At 32.9% G+C, this 19,943-nt stretch overlaps 1 protein-coding gene across 2 annotated transcripts in view; it reads left to right on the forward strand.

Annotated features, from left to right (window-relative positions):
* The window catches only part of LOC119638334 (maternal protein pumilio), a 421,934-nt gene that overhangs the window by 173,002 nt on the left and 228,989 nt on the right, over positions 1 to 19,943 (forward strand). The gene's annotated exons all lie outside the window — the stretch shown is intronic.

Here is a 19,943-nt window from a genome sequence, read left to right on the forward strand (position 1 = left end):
TTACCTATTACAAATATGTATTTCCATTAAAGTATTTGAAGGGAATCAATATACCTAGCGAAACTCAGGTCAGAATAATTATTAATAATAACGAATGATAGTTATAGAACCGCTCTCCAGTTCATGTAACTTTTGCATGTACCGTTTTCGGTACACCCTTCAAGCTGTATTGTGAACATCATGACGGCCAAAACTGGTATATCACCAACAAATTTTTAGATTGTAAAAACTGAATGTGGCGTACAAAGGCGTTCTACTGTGTTCTAAGAACGCAACGCGTAGCAGGTACAACAAAAAATGCGATTACTACAAAGAATACTCCGAGGTTATCTTTCATGAGGCAAGAGCGTGCAAATAACTTTTGTTTTGTAAAGTTCTTGCTGATTTGTAGGTTGATCGGTGGGTCCCTGAAGTATATGGAAGTGTACAGTGTATTTTTCTGCCTTTGTATGCTGAAGAAAAGCGTTGTGTGTCATACACGGAAAATTCCGCAATAGAAAGCTTAAATCTTGACTCTCACAAAGTGATTAAAGATGCAAAATATCTGATCTTTCCATTGCGCCCTCTTTTCTGTTAGCGAAAAGGTGAACACCAGTACCTATGTTATCCTTAGGAATTTCGATTAGAGACCGCCGCCGTTGTGAATGATATTTTTGGAAAGTGTTAATCTTTAAAAGGGTTGAGTCCAGTTATTGCACTGAATTTTGGTTGTTAGAAAGAATTTAAACCCTTTAAAAAATTTTTTCGAAATCCTTCAGTTACGGAAAATCTAAATAGGAGAACAATGCTGCAAGTTCAGGCTGAGCTAAAACGCAGGCTTGACTGGGACCTTTAATAAGCGCACTGCATAACTCTCACCTTACTCTGTCGAAATACAATTTATTATGCTCTCTGCAGGCTTCCTTTATTTTTCTGAAGCTAAGTTCAAAAGAAATCTGGTAAACTTTACTTGCTTGAAGTTTTGTTAGAGATGCCCCAGGTAGTTTAATTTTATTTGATATATGATCGAATGTAACAAAAGCACTTTTTGCCCTTACTATTCCTAGGACTTAAATTCATGTAAGAAAGTTTACTGAATCCAGAGGGGTCTGCTAGAAGTGGCGCATATCAATAGATCAGGCAATGCTATATTTAAAGATTTCTTGAACTAAAATGTTCTAAAATTCCTAACTATATTTTATGCTTCTGACGGTACAATACATTCTTTCTTTCCTTTATGTACCATTCTGAACTAAACATCGTAAGCCATATGAAACACATATAGTCTTCGCTAGAGTAGAATTTCAAGTCCGTCTGTTTATTGTTGAAAAAACTCGCTTGATATGAAAATGAGTCATCACAATACCCACAAACTCTTTTTCTCCAATAACCATGGAAAAGGAATCTAACTTCTTAAATTTAACCCCTTAACTACGCTTCACAGGTATACACCTTAACGTAAATCCTCATTTTGAAACTTAATACATTTATTCATACAACTTTTTTTTCGCCTACTTCTAAACCGCATCATCTTTGATAGCATTCGTCCTTGGGCCAAAATTTGTCCGTGCTCCAAATTTCAACAAAATATCTCAGCGCTGGGGACAAGAAAACAAGACTAGAGGCAACCTTAAATCGATATAATGAAGGATGGGACTATCCGAAATCTTTTCCTACCTTTGTAGCGCAAGGTACCGATAAAATTGGGTACAACGTACAACTGTAAAAACCACGCATCTCTTCGGAAAATATTTCTCCGACTTTATACCCGTTGCACCATTAAAAGCAACTCCGACGGTGTCCGGTTCGTCCAAAAAAAGGAACTCCTTACATTACCAGTGCTCTGCCTGTGTGGTATACAGTTTATGTTGTACCTGGTTTTAAGAAATACGACGACTAAAATCGATTGCATTAATTAAATTTTTTCCACTGATGAATTTTATTTGATTTTTTTTGTCAAATTTTTAAAATTTTTAATGACTGTACCTTTTTTAACAATGAATTGGTAATTCTTTATCTACTTAAACTTAAACCTTATTCGTCTTATTTTTTGTGTTTCCGCAAAAAATTATGGTGCGACCATTTGTATCGTGTTCGACGTATATACACATCGTTTGATTTTTATTTACGCAATTCGCGTGAGAAACTTTTAAAATTAAGTTATGGAGTTAACTGGTTATTAAAAGGTGACTACAAGCTAATGCTACTGAACTAATACATGCAAAGTGCTTTGTTATATGTATGCATCTTGTTTATATTAACTATCAAAGGTGTACTCTGAGACGAATATTATCTACTTACATTTCTATTCCAATATCTGAGATTAGTTTGACGGTAGAGAAGAGTAAATAAATTATCGCATTAAAAGTTTTTTCGCACAAAAGTGGATTGCAGCAAGGCTTGGAAATGGTACCTAAGCTTGTCGCTTTATGTTTTTCTAAAAATATATCTTCAATCTAACAAACGACACAGTTTCCCAACATTGGCTTGAGTGAATTACCTTTGACACACTAACGACCGTCTTCAAAAAAAGTTAAACTGAAACCTAGGTTTATATAACCTTAAGTTAATAATAAGTCTATTTCACGGCATTCACTTGTACTCTAACTGAGTTTTTCCTAACACTTACATGATGTCTTATCATACCATTGGCCTGAGTTAGTTACCCCTGACTGAAGTTAGTATACCAACGACCATCTTCAATAAAAGTAAAAATAGACTTTATGTTTATCTAACCATAAGGTAACAGTAACTCTATTTCACGGCATTCACATGTACTCTAATTGGGTTTTCCTAACAAATATTGGCTTGAGGGAATTACCTTTGACTTAAGATAATACACTAACGACTGTCTTCAAAATAAATTAAACTGAAACTTAGGTTTATATAACCTTAAGTTAATAGTAAGTCTATTTCACGGCATTCACTTGTACTCTAACTGACATTTAAAATTAATTATAAGATTTCTTACGTTTAACGATTAACAGGCTAAACAACAAGCGGAAATTGCATCTGATAGAAACAATCCTGTTATTACGAAAATTAAATAAGAAAACCGTCCACAACAATCCTGTTATTAAGAAAATTAAATAAGAAAACCATCCACAACAGTAGGATAAGTAAAAATCTAATAAAAAAAAAATCTAAATAAAAATCAGCAACATATATACATGTATGTTGCATGTTAACAGCAAATAATTTCTAGTGTCAGTTCTAGTGTCAGTCGTTTATTAGTAAACTTGAGTTAAAATTTCCCTAAATTATTTAAAAAGAGATAGGAAGTTGTATTATTATTGACATTATTACAATTAAATTATTATGGCATTCACTGCAAATAATTTTTAAATCGATGAATAGTTGAGAGTGAATGTAAGTTTCTTCTATTCTGTTATAATTATTATCTTAAGATAAGTTTTGAGAAACAATATAGTACAAAATATGAAGAGGAACAGAGACCTTCCGAAAAATTATGGCAAATTCTGCCAATTTCGCTATCATTTGTTCATTGTTTTAGCTACCTATTGTTGAATTCCTTAAGATCGATTTACGTATTGAATTCCTTAAGATCGATTTACGTTTCCTTTAACAGTTGATAGATAAGTCCATGCAGAGCTTACATGTACGAGTTAAATAAGGAAAGAAGTTACAATGCGATGTACCCTCTGAGTAATGACTGGAATATTTGCCATAATTGGATTTACAAGCTTATTAATAATGTGCGCGGTTTGTTGCAGTCGTGATGTGGAAGTCGACGCTTTTCCTATTGACCGATTCTCCAATTGCACTCTTTAATGTAATTGATTGTTGACAATAAAGAGAGCAATCACTGGTTTAATCATGTTCGTGTAATTCACGATGCACGATCGAGAATTGCAGCCCCTTGAAATGTAAACCATTAACGGTAGGTGGTAGACTTTGGTATTGCTTGTGCACCATCAACCCACTGTTGAGTACAACGGCTAGCAGATGAGTAGTTGTTTCACTAACATTATCACTATTGATTCGGTAGACATTCAAAAATAGGGTCTACTTCGTACCCAGTTGCTGCCTCGAAACCGATTCTTAATCCACGTTTAGTTCCACAAACATGTGATAAGATGAAATGCGTAGACTTCTTCCATTTGATGAAAAACTATATTGACTACAAGAACCATCCCGTAATTTATACAATCCCATTCCGAATTATTTATTGAGTTGATTAAAGCCTATTCATCTGTTTGATATCTGCTTGTGTGTTCTGAAACCGCGATTTTGGAGACATAGCGATGTAAAGTATGCTGAAGTTGTTTTGGTCGAAGTATGGACGCTTTACATAAAGGTATGGATAAAATTATTTTCAGGACCATTTCCGATGTAACTTCTTATTTCGGAAAAGGGTATAAATGAGCACAATTTGTGTTTTGCCAAACTTCTCCACAAAAATCCTATATGCATTTTGGCTTATTAAGTTGACGTGATAGATTAAGATGAGATGGACCAATTTTTTGAATTCCCCGAAAAGAGTTAGCCTTCGTATGAAAAGTGATGGTATTTTACGATGAAACTTATTCCATATAATATAAAATTTAAGTAGTTACAAATATTAATTTTGGACTCACTTTATTTAAAGATTCCCATGAATAGAAACACTATAGCACTTTATGACGAAAATAGATGAAGAAAATAAATTTTGATAAATTTTGATCAGAGCATTTGAGATCATGAGAATTAGTTCTTTCACCCTTGAATCCATAATGCTGCCAATTGTCTATAATGAGTGCTCAGTCAGTAAATCCATAGCACTTATCGGTTGGACGCACACCAACTAAAATGCGGCAATCTTTCTATCTCTTTGATTACTTGTTTCTGGTCGTCATCCTGTTACGTGAATACGGGACATTTCCTAAGCGATTGATGGCAGTGCCGGAGCCCTGCCTGGCCTTAATGTTTTTACCTGTTTTTTTAATTACGTATGGGCTGCCACCCTTTTACGGAAAGGATAGGGCTCGAACGACTTTATTAAGATAAACGCCGCAAAATGTTTCTTTATATCGCAGATAATCGAAAATTTCAACTTGGCTGATAGTAAAACTTTTCTTTAAGGATATTTTAAATTTGAAGAGGATATATAGACCTCATATTCAATTATATTAGATGCAGCTAGATGAAATCTACTGTATTTCTCACATTAATAAAATTTACACACACCAATTCTGGTTGTTTGGCATATTCTAGCTTTCTGGCTTTCTTTTTTTTTCCACTTAAGCCGAAATGCATCATTGCGGAAAACCTGATATGAAAACTTTTTCATTTTAATTCTTTTTTCTTTCTCTTTTTTTTCATTTTTACGAAAAGCTGGAATGTGCTTAGTTTTTAAGTATAATTATTGTTATTATTATTATGAGAATTTCTTTTCTTTATGATTTTTCCATTCTCTTAAACTGTTTCAAAGAAGTTTTTTTCACATTTTTCTCTGTCGTACTCCTCTTTAAGATTCAAAAAGTAAAGAAATCCAATGAAAAGAATGTAGGTAAAGCAAAAATCTCTATCTCTATCTCTCTCTCTGTCTCTCTCTCTTTCAAGCGGTCATGATGATTGCGATAAAAATTAGATTAGACTATGAAACTGATATATGCAATGATTTTTGCAGCCATTGCAATGAAATTAAATTTATACGTGATAAAGAGAAAGAGAGAGAGAGAGAAGGGAGTAATTATTATAACAATTTTCCGCCTAAATTAATAATTTAATTAAAAATAAATACAAATATATAAACAAAGACCGCAATCAACCAATCAATAATCGCATTTTGTCGTCATGTCACAAACTGTTAATCATTAAAGTAACGGTATAAAAAAAAAAAGAAAAAGAATAAATAAATAAATAAAAATAAAAAGCACAACGCGGTTTCAATGAATAGCTTTTAAAACCCGATTATTGTGGTAAAAATCAATGACAATTATAGTCGGGGTAGCTGTAAAATTGCTAGCGTGTGTATCTGTGTTAGCGTAGACCGTTATTGATCTATATATGTAATCAATGTTATAAATCATCTATTGATGGTTATTTACTTAAGCATTAGTCTATAAATAAAGCTGGGGATAGAATGAATGATGATTTGCTTGTTTTATTCAATTTTTTTTTTTATTTGCGATTATTAATATTTTGTTTTTATTCCCTTTTGAACGCCATTTGTTACTGCCGCTGGGGCGATAATTTTCATGTTAGCATGTGATTAAAATATGATTTCTGTTGCACGAAATGAATTGATTTTATCTCAACTTCGCAATAATAATCAAATGATTTATAATGATATTCTAAAGCATTCATATGTATTCAGCAAACCCTTAGCTAGAAGCGACTGTTTCAAAGCTTTTCTCATTTTGCTAGCATTGAACTTCGCACTTAGCATTAGTTGTAGCCGAGCAAGGTTTTAATAAGTTCTGTAAAGTGCTTATGTTAGCTTAGTCTTTATTTCGATTCGTTTAAACCGAATACATATGATGGCATATGTTTTGTAATGGTTCTCATGAGAATATAATTTTATCTTTATCGTTTAAATCGTATAAAATAATATTCGTCAGATGAAGTTATTGTTATAAAAAATAATTCTCTCGAAGCCTGGACTGCGTTGTCTTGTAAGAATTTACTTTTCATAAGATCTCTTACAAGCGTTGGGATACAAAAAATACTTCTGCTTGGATCGAACTTGTTACAAGTTATTCTTATGTCTCTTACCCGAAGTTTTGCCTGCCAATGACTTGTGCCTTACATATGCCTTCATGGTTCTGCCAAGTTGCTCAGAAACATCTGGCGGTTAGTGATCTATGAGTGATTGTGCTCAGAATAAATTAATGGTACGAACCGACTTTTATTACAAAATTTTAAAACTTAGACGATTTGGCCTTACAAAGCGATTTTTGTCGCGCAATTGTAGAAACTGCGAATTTTGATTTAATCACTTTCTCAAAATAAGATGCTATATGGAGTGCGATCATACGCATGTGGTTCGATCCAATCCGTTTATAATACGGAAATATTCGCATACTAAGTTTCCTTAGAATATCTCAGAAAATTTTCACCTGTGGAGTACAAAAATACGTGAATAGATATCAGACGGAGATGCCAGAAAATAATTCTGGATCTGTTTGTGCTAAGAAAAGTGATGCCGCCTTAAGTTCTTCTCGCTGCTATATATATCCGCACGCACTTATGATACCATTTGCCACAAGTTACATAGGACTTAAAAAGTGGAAAAGCCGATGCATAGTGTCTTTGAATGTTGAATTTTTTTTCGATCTTAATAAGATCAACACAATTCTGACTTTGCTCAAGACCTTATAAACGATGCACATTTCAAAAAAAGAGATCCTATGAGCGTGGCATGGGGATAATCATCTATGAAACACTTTACCTTTTTTTCATTTGTTTGGCAAAAAAGGCGAAAGCTGACTGGTCAGCTACGCGATTATTTCGTCTCAGGATAATATACGAAAAGATAAATATAGGTTGAACGGCAAGCAGAGAAAGAACTTAATCTAGACAAGAATTTTCTCGAAGAGCTGTGTTTATCTCATTCATATATTCTCTGTACAGCAGATTATGTAAATAAATAAACAGCTGCATCAAACCTAAAGGTGGAGCTGGTGGCAGTTTGCTATTGCAGCTGGTGGTGGTTTGCTATTAATTATAGAGTAATATGACACGGAATGGGATGACTTGACTGACTTGGTCGATCTGTAAACTATCCTAATATGAATAGCGAGAAGCTCGAACTATGGTCTCTCTCTCGAGCACATCTAGATGATATTGAAATAAGTGTTATGTTCCGCAATAAAGATGGAATTATGCGTAGTGACCGCTTGAAAACGCAATTGATTAGTCAATATAATTCTAAACAATTGAAGCTAAAGCTGTTATTACGATTCATATCAGTAAAATGTTTAATTTCCGCTCACGCACCTGTCGCTCAGCCCATATATGTATACATGAACACGAAGAAAAATATACACACACACTTACTCATTACTCAATCTTCGGGAGCGATCGCAGAACTGCATTGTATTTTGTGCTTGAACTTTTGATTAGCCTTCTTTTTATTAAAGTGTATCTTGGCGATGCTGTTACGTGAATTTTTCAAGCATATTTGTGGGCAATTTTTTAAGTCGCATATATTTTTTCTATTTTTCGTTCGAGTGATCATCATTTTTGCCTCCATTCGTTCACTTATCCAATGTTAGAAAAAATTTCATATGTATGATGTAAAATTTTGTGTATATTTATTGTAAACAAAACCAGAAATTTACTTTGCCTTTTCTGCTTATTTAAAGTTAATGTTTGAAACATTGTGAAAAGAATAAACACAAGAAACTGTATAAACACACTTAGTAGAAAGAAAAGATTGTCTTTTTTCCTCGCCCGCCCTCTGCCCACTCGCCTAAAGTCAAAAGTTTTGAATGCGCAATGGTAGGGGAGAACATAGAGTTAACTTTCTTTGAATATGTTTTTTATGCTTCATTAGCACTTGTATTTACAATAACAAGAAAAATAACTTAAAAAAAAAAAAAAGAATCTGTAAATACAGATTAGAAAAAAGCGATAAAAAAGAATGCCGGCAAACAAAGGCAAACAAATATTTGCCTTCAAGTTTACTTCCTTTTGATATATTTAGTGCAAGTTTGTTAACAAACAATTTTCTGCTGAGTTTACAATTTAGCAAATTGCCCTTTAAACTTGACCAAAAAAGCAAAGTAAAAGTTTATATGTGTATGTTTATTTTATTGTTTTTTTTTTTTCTTTTTCAAAGTCATAAATGTGTTTAAAGCCAACCCAATAAACAACCCATTTCTTTTAGTAATAAAACACTTTTTCAAACTTAATTATTACTTTTGCGCTTTTGTAAACGTGTAACGTATCCTTAACTATATTATAACTATATACGCTCTTTTATCTGCAATAGCGTGAGTGTCTTGAACTCTTATGTGTTCGGTTTTATTTTATCTATACTTTTCGTTTCATAGGAGAATCAGTCAAGTTTTCAACAGAACTTTTAACAACTCTCGGTCAATTTAATTTCTAAAAATTTTCAAAAAGCTTTGCGTGAGTAAACATATGCTGCCTGCCAGTGTGTATGCGCTGGTGAGCTTCTAGCTATTTTCTCCGTGTTATGAAAAGCGAAAGACAGAAGGAGTAAAAAAATATAAGGTGAAGACATAAGGAAAATGTAATAAAAAAAATAAAAAAACACTGACTAGGATGGCGTATCATCGAACCTTCAACTTTCGTTGTGTTTAGACTTACTCAATGCGAATCAAATAAGTATGAATTTTGTAACTCTAAGACGCAACAAGCTCGAATACATAGATTACACAGTTTGCCTTGTTTACTTTTTCAGGTTATAAGTTGAAGGATACCAGACTAGTTGTGGTAGGAATGTCGGAAATAATAGTATTAGTAGTAAGAGTAGTAGGGCTAGTAACCGCAGTAGTAGTAACAGTAGGCGCTGTAACGCTACTAATAGGAACAAGTAAGAAAATTAAATTCGGTCGGGATTGAATCTTTTATACCTATCATCGCAGCTTGTTACTGCGCGTTATAAGGATATTGAAAAAACAATTAAAGTGTGATACACTTTAAGATTGGATAGCCGTGGTCAATTTTTTCAATTTTTGTGGTCGAATGCTACAGCGTAGCCCATAAAATATCATCACCATAGAAATCATGAGTAATGAGCAGAAAACCAATTTTCCATTCCTTTCGAAAAGCAGAGGTGTTCTCAGTTGACGTGACGCTGTAGGCGTGGACTTCCAATGTTTCTGCCAAATTTGACGTCGGTCATTTTTGCGGCCAGGAGAATATTTACAACAGACATTACACAGACAGGCAGACGGGAGACGGGGAGATGCTTAAGTCGATTTAGAATTTGATGCCAATCAAGGATAAATATACTTTGTGGGATCCTTGAAGTTCTTTTTTGAACGTTGCAAACGTTTTGATAAAATTAGTATACCCCTCATTGTTCGGTGGTGGATATAACAATAGTGGTGGCATAAATAGAAACTATAGTAGTACCAGAAGTGGCATTCATAGCAATAGTAATAGCAATATTAGTTATAGTAATATTTACACTAGAAAAAATAGAAGCAACAATGAAAGTTCTCATACTAGTAGTAGTAAAAATAGTAGCAGAAGTAGTGATTGGAGCCAAAATGCAAGTAGTAAGAGTAGGAATAATTATAATGATTGATGTGAGTTGTGGTGCGAGAAGCCAATGGTTGTAGTAACAGTAATAATAGTAATAGTAGTAGTAGCAATAGCAGTAGGAGTAGTAACCGTGTTAGCAGCAACCGTAGCAAAACTAATAGCAAGCGTAGTAATAATAGTAATAGGAAATATAATGGTAATGGTAATAGTAGTAGCAACAAAACTGGAAATTGTACTAGAAGCGCAAGTGGTACCGGTATTAATAGCAACAGCAATAGCAATATTAGTAATAGTCGTAGTTATAGTAGCATAAATTTCTAATACTACTAATGTTAGAAATAGTAGCAGTAGTAGTAATAGTATATAATAGTATAATACAAGTAGAAACACTAAAAATAAAAATATATGATATGAGTATTAGTGATAGTAGTAATAGTAGCATTATTCGAGTGATATTAGCGAGAGTAGCACTAATGCCAGCAGCATTGCAGGCGATAAGTACTGTTACTAAATAGTGGGATTAGTAATACTAGTTTCGTCATTGAGATGGAACGACTAAGTGCTTAAAATAAGTTTTTATAAACACAGACATATGTGCATATATAAGTATACTACTAGTATATTAAAAAGTAGAGAAAAATTTCAACAAATAAAAAAAAAAAAAAAAGAAATAGAAGCGTTTTATTATGAAATACAAAAACTTTATACTACATTTGCATACATAAGAACAGAGTGGAGCACGTACTTTTGTTGCATGTGAACTCTTTGCTAGATGTCTGCACGCCACTACGAATAGGTTGATATTATTCTTAGATTGAAAATTTGATTATAAAACGATGACTTCACACTTTAGAGACAGCATCTCTGTGCATATCTATGCTTAAGCATACACAATATTTTCTCTTTTGGTGCTGCTACATTTTATTAAGCATGTTCTACATATACCGCTTTATACATGACAGCCTGTCTGTTCGTATATATTTGTGTGTTGTATGTGAATACAATTATATTATGGTTATTCAACTTGAGTGAACAGTTGCACGACAATCCTCAAACATAATCTTGCGCAGAGTTGTATTCACATGTGGACGCATACGTCGGAACGCCACCGAATGTTATACTGTTTTATAAAATTAGATTTTATACTTTATACTCGCATTTGATGGAAGCAAATATTTGTTTTAATTTTATAAACTTTATGGAGTGAATGGAAATAACGCAGGAATTCAAATATTTATGTTAAAATATATGAAGAAAAGCTATGCTTCTCCATAGAATGGAGGTCATATGTGCTATACAATAGCTTTTAATGGGAAAGTGGCCAGAATCGTTTTTGCTGAAAAACGAATACGCATCAGAAAGTACAGTTTCGTAACATTATTTTTTTGAAACGAGTTGAAAAAGCAGCAACAACAAAAGATCCCAAAGAGGAATGGCGGGGAGTACTGCGCCATCTAAAACAGAACGTATGGTCACTTTATTAAATATTTCAAATTAAATAAACATGAAATCTCAAGAATATAATTAATGCCTATGAATGCAAGGTTTCCATAGCATATTTTTAGTTGCAGATTATACTCAAGTTTTAACTGCATACATTAGGAGTGCTGCCTACAGCAAACGTTGCCCATATGGAAGGAACAACTTTCATCTTGTTTGGCAAGCAAAAGTTTTTAAAAGTCGAGCTCTAAATTAAAAGTTCGTAGGCGTTTAAATATATATCCGCAAAAGTAGATAAAAATTTTTTTTAATGTAATAATGCCTTATAATATATCTTCCACAAATGTCACATTACGTTTGAGAAGGAATTTCCACCGTAGCTAACCTATATTATTTTTTAACTTCAAAGAAATTGTGTTTCATGGGAACTTTGTGCTATTTTTAAAACTCTTGGTTTTATCAAGAATTTGTTTTTTCTTTAGAAACATTGTAGAGATATTTTCAACTCTTAAATGTTAACAGAAAATCCCCATTACAGTGACATATTTCTTGTGTACGTGTGTACTATAAAAAGGTATATAATTGTAAAGAGGACGGAAGTTTTGTGGTATAAAATAATAAGACACAAAGGTGATGACAAATTGTGGGAATGTGTGCGCACATTTATGTGTTCTTGTGCATATATGTGAATATAAGCTAAAAACATCTTAACATTAACATTACTGCCAATTTAAGATACTAACGTGCTTTCACAAGTAATTTTGCTGTCGTTAACAGAAAACGTGAAGGGGAGTCAGATAGACAACTGTAGACAAGCAAACAAACAAACATGAAAACTTTTCGTAATGTTAGTAAAATCGTGCACGTGGTTTTATACCTTGAAGGTTCCTTAGGTTATGGCTTAAGAAGAAACATAAAAAAAAAAAAAAAATCAGAAAAATATTGCGTTTGAAGTTGCAACCTTTTCACATACTTTCACGCACATTTTAAACATGTAGCTCTAGTCTATCTCTCTTTCCTTTCTCTTTCCCTTTCCCTTTCATTCATGTACACTCATTTTTTCTTCTTTTTCGTTTGCCTTTTAATTATTAACTTAGTGCTTGTCTACTGTATTACGGCTATTCAGTCTTATGCCGTCCCGTAACACTGACACGATCTAACTGAAGCGTACGCGTTAGCCTCTTCGAAAAATAGAAAAACATGTTATAAAACATTGGTAAATAACATGGCAACATTCCTCTCTAATAATGTGGAAACATCACGTATTAACGTAATGTTTGTATCTTCATTATATTCCCTTCAGGCATTTTAATGTTTTCGTATAATATATTTAAAAAAATAAATAAAAAAGTACCCAAGTCTAGATAATATTTTTTTGATTAAGTTTCTCCCGTTTCTTATAAAACTTCGCATATATTTTATTAAGCTTTTCCATTATACCAGAGCTAACGAAAAATCTCACTATTAGGAAGATATAGTTTAACTAAAAAAAGAAAGATATACAAGATATTATGACAGATGATTGGCCTGAGTGTCGTATCAAGTGATATATATTTTCTTTTTTTCTTTGCTAAAAAAAATGATACAAACTAAATATATAAATATTTTCATAAGGAAGGAATCAGATTCAAGTTTAGTTGATTACTTTATTTAGCTTGTGTATACGAAATTCAATATATAAAGAAAACCGGGATAGCGTTAATGATAGCCGCAATTGTATCAATCACTGTTAGTGACGCTCGCCAGAGATACTTTAATTGGACCGATTTAATAATTCAATCGTTAGTTCCTCTAAGTGAATCTGTGAGAGATAATCGGCTTCACCGCCAATTTGAATGACTAACATAACTCGCTTTTTGTATTTCATTTTTACGCTTACGGTATTGCATTGTAGATCTTTATCACCCGCCACTGCCCAACAGCACTTCGGTACGCGTTAAGCAGCAAATGGAAGAAGCGGTTCTTGTCTAGGCGGAATCCATTTTCGATTAAGTATTTCATCATTCAGTGGTGTGGTCTTCTTTTTATAGATGCCGCGTTAATTCAGTAAAGTTGGTTGAAAAACAATCTTTTAAAGGAATTTTGATTGGAATCCGCTTCTTGCGTTACCTACTGATATGATAGTTAATCGTTACAGCTTCGTAGATAGAACTCACTATAATTGGTTGCCAAGCTTTTGCATGTTTGCAATGGTCTAGTTATTCATCTTTTACTCGCGCCTATAGCCCGGTTGGTTGTGTGCTTCTTTTTTCTCTTTTTTATTTACACATGAATCTGTTTATCTTTTTGTTATATTTTACAAAAGTATTTTGTAATAAGTAGAAAAAATTTCATTTTAATCTAACCAATCTAGTTTGGTTGTATGTTTACCTTAGTTGATAAATAAAACATTCCTCTGGCAGAATACTTCTGTATTCTTTTCCACCCTTTTATACTTTTTCTGTTATACATTCTGTATAAACCAAGTATTACCTATAGTAAGCTGTAAAGTCTAACATTAGTCGTTCGAGGAGTGCCACTGAAGCTACCTTTTTGCGACTTTGTTTCTATTCGGAATACGTGCAAAACACGGTCTTATTCTCTTCTGAAGGAAAATCAGGTCACTCTGGTGTATAAACATAGTGATTGTTACTCAACGCAATGCAGACTATCTTCGCCTAAACTATCTACGCCTAACGCACCCCCAAGCTACATAGCGGGTATAACCCATGTTGATAGCTATCTACATCTTTATCCCTCTTCCTTGATCCAAGCTACCTATGATCCTTCTTCGTTAGACGTCGTTATTTTAGCTATAATCGGTAGTCATAGTAATCCATTGCGTCACTATGAGTGGTTAGTTACGCAGAGGAAGCGCCCAATTACGATTAGCACCATTCATAAGTGACAAATATATGTGTTGTGTCAATTTGACGAGACAAGCAAGCCAAGCAAACGATTTCACGTCACTAAAGAATCCTGCCACTTATAATTGACCCAATTGAGCTAAAAATGGAGAAAAACACCCGGAGTATTCGGCTTTTTCCTTCGTGTATTGGATACGATGTAAATGTCTTGGCTTGCTAACTCGAATTCCTTACGTTGTTAGGGCATCATTTCATAACAGTATAACGTAGGAATTAAACCGACATGTACGTGCCCTTCACTAATTCCTAGAAGACGTCTGAAGCCACTGGCCTCCACAAAGGATAATTGCAAACTTAATGAATGAACGGTGTCTAGAAGAAACTATATATTTAGATATGCTTCCACTAAAGCGTCTACTCTTTGCTAAAATAGTAGAGAAAATAGTATTAAAATGCTATGAATTACATGAGTCCCCGAATAGATAAGAATCGCGCTTATGAAGCCTGGATACGCGGGTTCAAATCTCAGTGCGGTATAGCGTACTTGGTGATAGTTATGGCGAGTGCTCAGTCGATAAATGCATAATACTTACAGATTGGGTAACACCTGCTATGTAGCAGCCACCTTCCTGTTTCTTGCTTTTTTCTGATCGCCACCGTGTTACACGAATAGAGGACATATCCTATTTGGCTGGTTACGTCCAGCTTAGCATAACATCTGGTTAGTAAAAAAAATTTCAAATACACATTTCCACTTCATTATTATCAACTTTGGGGTTAACAACAAGAGGTTCCCTTTTGAGCAATATGTCAAATGTGAAATTATCACTTAATGGTGCCTTAATTTTTAGGATTTTCTTTGTTTTGTGTATTAAGAAGTTATGCCTATTAAATTGGTTTGTAGATAATAAATGCGTCTTATTACCGTTTACTTTAGTTGTTTCAATTTATTTAGCAACATCTCGTTTGTACGTATAAATTAATAATAAATTTCAATCATTAACCACTCTATGGTTGTACGCTTTCTCCAATAATGTTATTATTATTATTATTGTTGCATTGAATTCATTTACACTTGATTTATAGTGGACACAGAATTACACATCCATATGTTGTACGTAGTATTTATATACGGTTTTTACGCTGAATATCCGGAGAAATCTCTTGACGATTATGTGTACGTATATGGGAAAACTAATCATATTACTAGTTTTCATTCTGGTTGTTTTCGTAGTGACTGTTCCTTGTCACAAATACATAAATGTATTACTTGCAAATTACTTTTAAAATTCAATATGCTTGGTAGCCATAGGATATATGGTTCCAGCATATAAAAAACATTTGTACATATATATCTATATGTATATACACAAATTTCGCATGGCAGCTATGGGGAAAGAATGTATTTATCTCAACTCTTTCTACATATATATATATATGCGCCATGAGGCAGTACGTTGATGGTGGTAACATCATTGGGTAAGCTAAACGGAAAATTTGTATTTTTTTTTTTTTTTTTTTTTGTTGAATAAGTTTGCATGAGTGAGCAGTGCTGGACCAAAACAGAATCGCTTGAATATTTTTCAACTTGTATACCTTTTTTTTTACGGAAAGCTTTGGAAGAAGAATATATGAATCTACCGCGAATGTAGGTTTACAAAGCCACGTACCTACATGTGCGACAGACGTAGTAGGAAGAGGACGTACAAAGTAGAAAACAAGTAGTAAGAGTTCCTTGGAATGAATCTCTCATGCGCCAGACCGTAAACTGCATAACGTAAAGGTTCCAGAGGGCGTTCTTAGTTAAGGGCATGTCGGTTGGCCAACATACTAAAGATTCACGGACAGATTGAATGTGCCAAGCTTTACCTATTTGTCATAATTTCTAAAAATATACCAAGAGAATAACCGAGGGACAGATGAACAAACCGATATTGGGTCTACACTTTATAGGCTTTCTAATTCTAATTCTACGTATTTCTTGGTGTTACAAAGGGAAATTTAGTAAACCGCATCCTTACATATACAAAAGAGAAACAGGAATTGTAAAAACATGACGACAATAGAGATTTACCAACATATCTCATTCCGCCGTAAAGAGTTTAAATTGCAAAAAAAAGCAAAATATTTCGATTGGAAAAAATATCCCTTAAAATTCAACAGATAAAATTTGAAACGATTTTAAGATTATATGTACATATTTATATATACGGATATGTGTATGTTCATGAAAAAAAAATTCTTATGTAAAAACTGAGCGATATGAGTATGAATTTCCGCTTCCTTTTAGCTAACACCACTCGCTTGGGTTTTTTTTTTTTTTTTGTTATTTCATCAAACTAACGCTTAATGTAAAGTGTTAATATGAGGGCTATGCGTATGTATTTGCGTGTGTATGCGCTCATATATAGCTTTTACACGATATATATATATATATATATACGAAATAAGCATTCACACACAGATGCACACAATTACTCTCACATCGTGTTATAGTATTTTTAATGCGTTTTTTTACTTCTTCTTCTTCTTTTTTTTTTTATATATATAAGCGTCAAACTGTCGTCAGTTTCATAATACACTCGTGTCATACTCATTCTTTTTTTTTTTTTTTTTTTTTTTGTACCCAACCCACATATACATACAAAACATAGAGATACATACTTTGGAAATCCTTCGTCGTTATTTGTTGGGTTTGCTATATAAGCGTCACTGTGTTCAGTGTTAGCGTATATTTTATGGTATTTAGCTTGACGCCAGACTTATTTGCTCATTCTCTTTGCGCCGCTTCCATTTCACCAATGCTGAATACTTCATATATACGAATTGTTGTGTGTTAGACATCTATGTATGGGTATGTAGCAGTTGGTACTTACTAACAAACTGTTGCTTCATGGTAAAGCAATTAAATAAACGTGTGCGTGTTGTATGTACGAGTTATTTTATATGTATTTATAGTAAACTTTTAGGAGTTTATTAACGCCATTTTTTACCATATGGTTCTTAAAGCATTATATGTATACTCATTTCTTGCTTTTTCCATCTTCTTCTGCTTTAACCATATGGGAGCGACGTGTTATGCTTTCATTGTTTTTCTATCTCTTCATCTATGCACTTACTTACTACATACGTTATCGAGAGTATCGCCATATTACTAGCGTTTACTATTTGTGTTTTTCTCTTTACTTTACTTTGTTCTACTTTAACGAAAGCCAAAGGAAATTAATCTAAAGCAGCATCATCTAAATGACATAATTTACAATGCTACTGTATTTTCTATAACATTGATTTGAAGCGTCACAATGACATCCCAATAAATTTAGAACAATTTAAATGAATGAATGAATGAATGAATGAATAAATTGTGTATCTATTGTCTTTTCATAGACTAACTTTTAAATGGAAAATAATTATAAAAAATAAATAAAAAATAAGTTTTTATTGGTCTTTCCTTTTTCAATATTTACTATTATTATTCAGTTCGATCCAATAATGCTTTATATTATAAATTTGTTGCCAAAAAAAATTTTTAAAAACAATCAACAGAAAACTCCAAAAATAGTTTTTATAGTGTAATAGTTATAAGAGTGCTTCGTAAACGATATGACAATTGTCGTCGTATATTTTAATTGTTTTTTGCTGTTTATATTCTTAAGTTAACATGAGTTTTTCTTTCCTTTTTTCAATAGATTTGTTTTGCCATATATGCATACATATATATATATATATATGTATATATATGTTATGTATATACTGTAACTTTGGCAGCAAGCTAAAGTAATAAATTTCAAATACCCACTTTTTTGGCATTGAACTTGATTGAATATTATTTTTTCTTGTAGTATTTTCATGATTTATTTAAAAATTCAAACAGTAATTGCGTTGCTTCAACAAATACTTACTTTCTTTTTCATTTAATTATGATAAAGTTATGTAATTACATCAGTGATAGAATGCCTGTTAACGAATTAAATTGCACTTAAAATTATGCTTTAACAAATTATTGATATTGTACCCCGAAATAATGCAACGCTTTTTATCGAGTCTATTGTCCAGAACTTCAACTATCGCCAAAAGAAAAAAAACACGCCATTTTTTGCATATTTTCGAAAAACCTCCTTACAAAGCTTGCTTTTTGGTTTAATTTGAAAAACGAACATTTAAACAAAAACTTAATTCGCCTTAAGATGAATTTATAACAACAGTAACTGCCAGCGAAACATTTTGTCAATTGTATGCTTTTCAGAAAGTTCTAGGTTTTCTTTTTTCGCTTCCTTTTGGTTTGCGTTTTTTTTTGTCCACGTGAGTAGGGGAGTTAACAAACAAAGCGAGCACAAAGTGACTATTCGCAGTTCAAATATCAGCGCGGTTTGAACAAGTTTGACAAAGGACTCGTCGCTATAGCAAGTGCTCAGTCGCTGAAAGCATGAAACTTGTGTGTAAGATAGAATGACTTCTTCTGAACTGGTCGTACTGAAAAAAGAAAAAGCTTCCTACAATTTCTTGTTCATAACGGGCCTGTTTGAGTCTAAACACTCCAATTTTTTTAGTTTCTGAAGGTAATTGAAAATCCAAATCCATCGGCCAATATCTGAAGCTGAAAGTTATTGCTTTTTGCAGTAGACAGTTTTGCTCATGTTAGCTTTACTCTCCAACTTGATCGCAACTATTGACTGCCTATTATAACCTTTTCGAGTGCGGATGTAAAAAGCAACAAATCGGTAAACCAATGAAATCGTGAACAGACTTTTACACAGTAATTATAATTATGTACACAATATGAGATCTCTGACGCCTACTTCTTAAGTAATATGAAATATTTTGTTGCAATATTTTCATAAATAAGTTAAACATAATTGAAACAATAAAGATAAACGAATTACGCATCAATCTTTGCATTTCAAAAATGCGCATAAAAATTGCGAGGTTGAAGTTAAGTCGACTCTTATTGAACAAGTTAATAGTCGTAATTGAAAGTTCTGTAGATGGAGAGACATGTAGACGATCGTTAAAGACAAATGTACTCCTAGCAACTTTGATTAAGCCTTACAAGCGACGCGGAAATTAAACCTGCTTCGGATCTAATAAAATAATGTGAAAAATTTTATTTTACCATGATCGAATCCCAAGTATCCAAACACACAACCTTTATTTGAAAAAAACTCTCAAAAAAAAAAATTCGACAGTCTATAATATGGGGTAAGCTTGATCAACCAATTTTTGTGTAGATATTGTACGTTGAGAGGGATTTGAAATTTTCATGGCCGCTAACGTAAGTTTGTTGATACCTTTGAATACTTCGATGGTGAGTATAAAAAGGAAAATGAAGGAACAAAAAGAGAACAGCAAAACTAGAAATAGAAAAATAAGAAAAAAAAAATAAAATTAAAAAATAGATATAAATATAAAAGTTATATAAAAGAGTGAATGCAAAAAATCAAAGGATTGAATTGGAAAACTTACTCTCATATATACTTATTGTCTATATATTTTATA

The sequence above is a fragment of the Glossina fuscipes genome, unplaced genomic scaffold (assembly GCF_014805625.2).
Source record: "Glossina fuscipes isolate IAEA_lab_2018 unplaced genomic scaffold, Yale_Gfus_2 88, whole genome shotgun sequence".
In the NCBI taxonomy this organism is placed as follows: domain Eukaryota; kingdom Metazoa; phylum Arthropoda; class Insecta; order Diptera; family Glossinidae; genus Glossina; species Glossina fuscipes.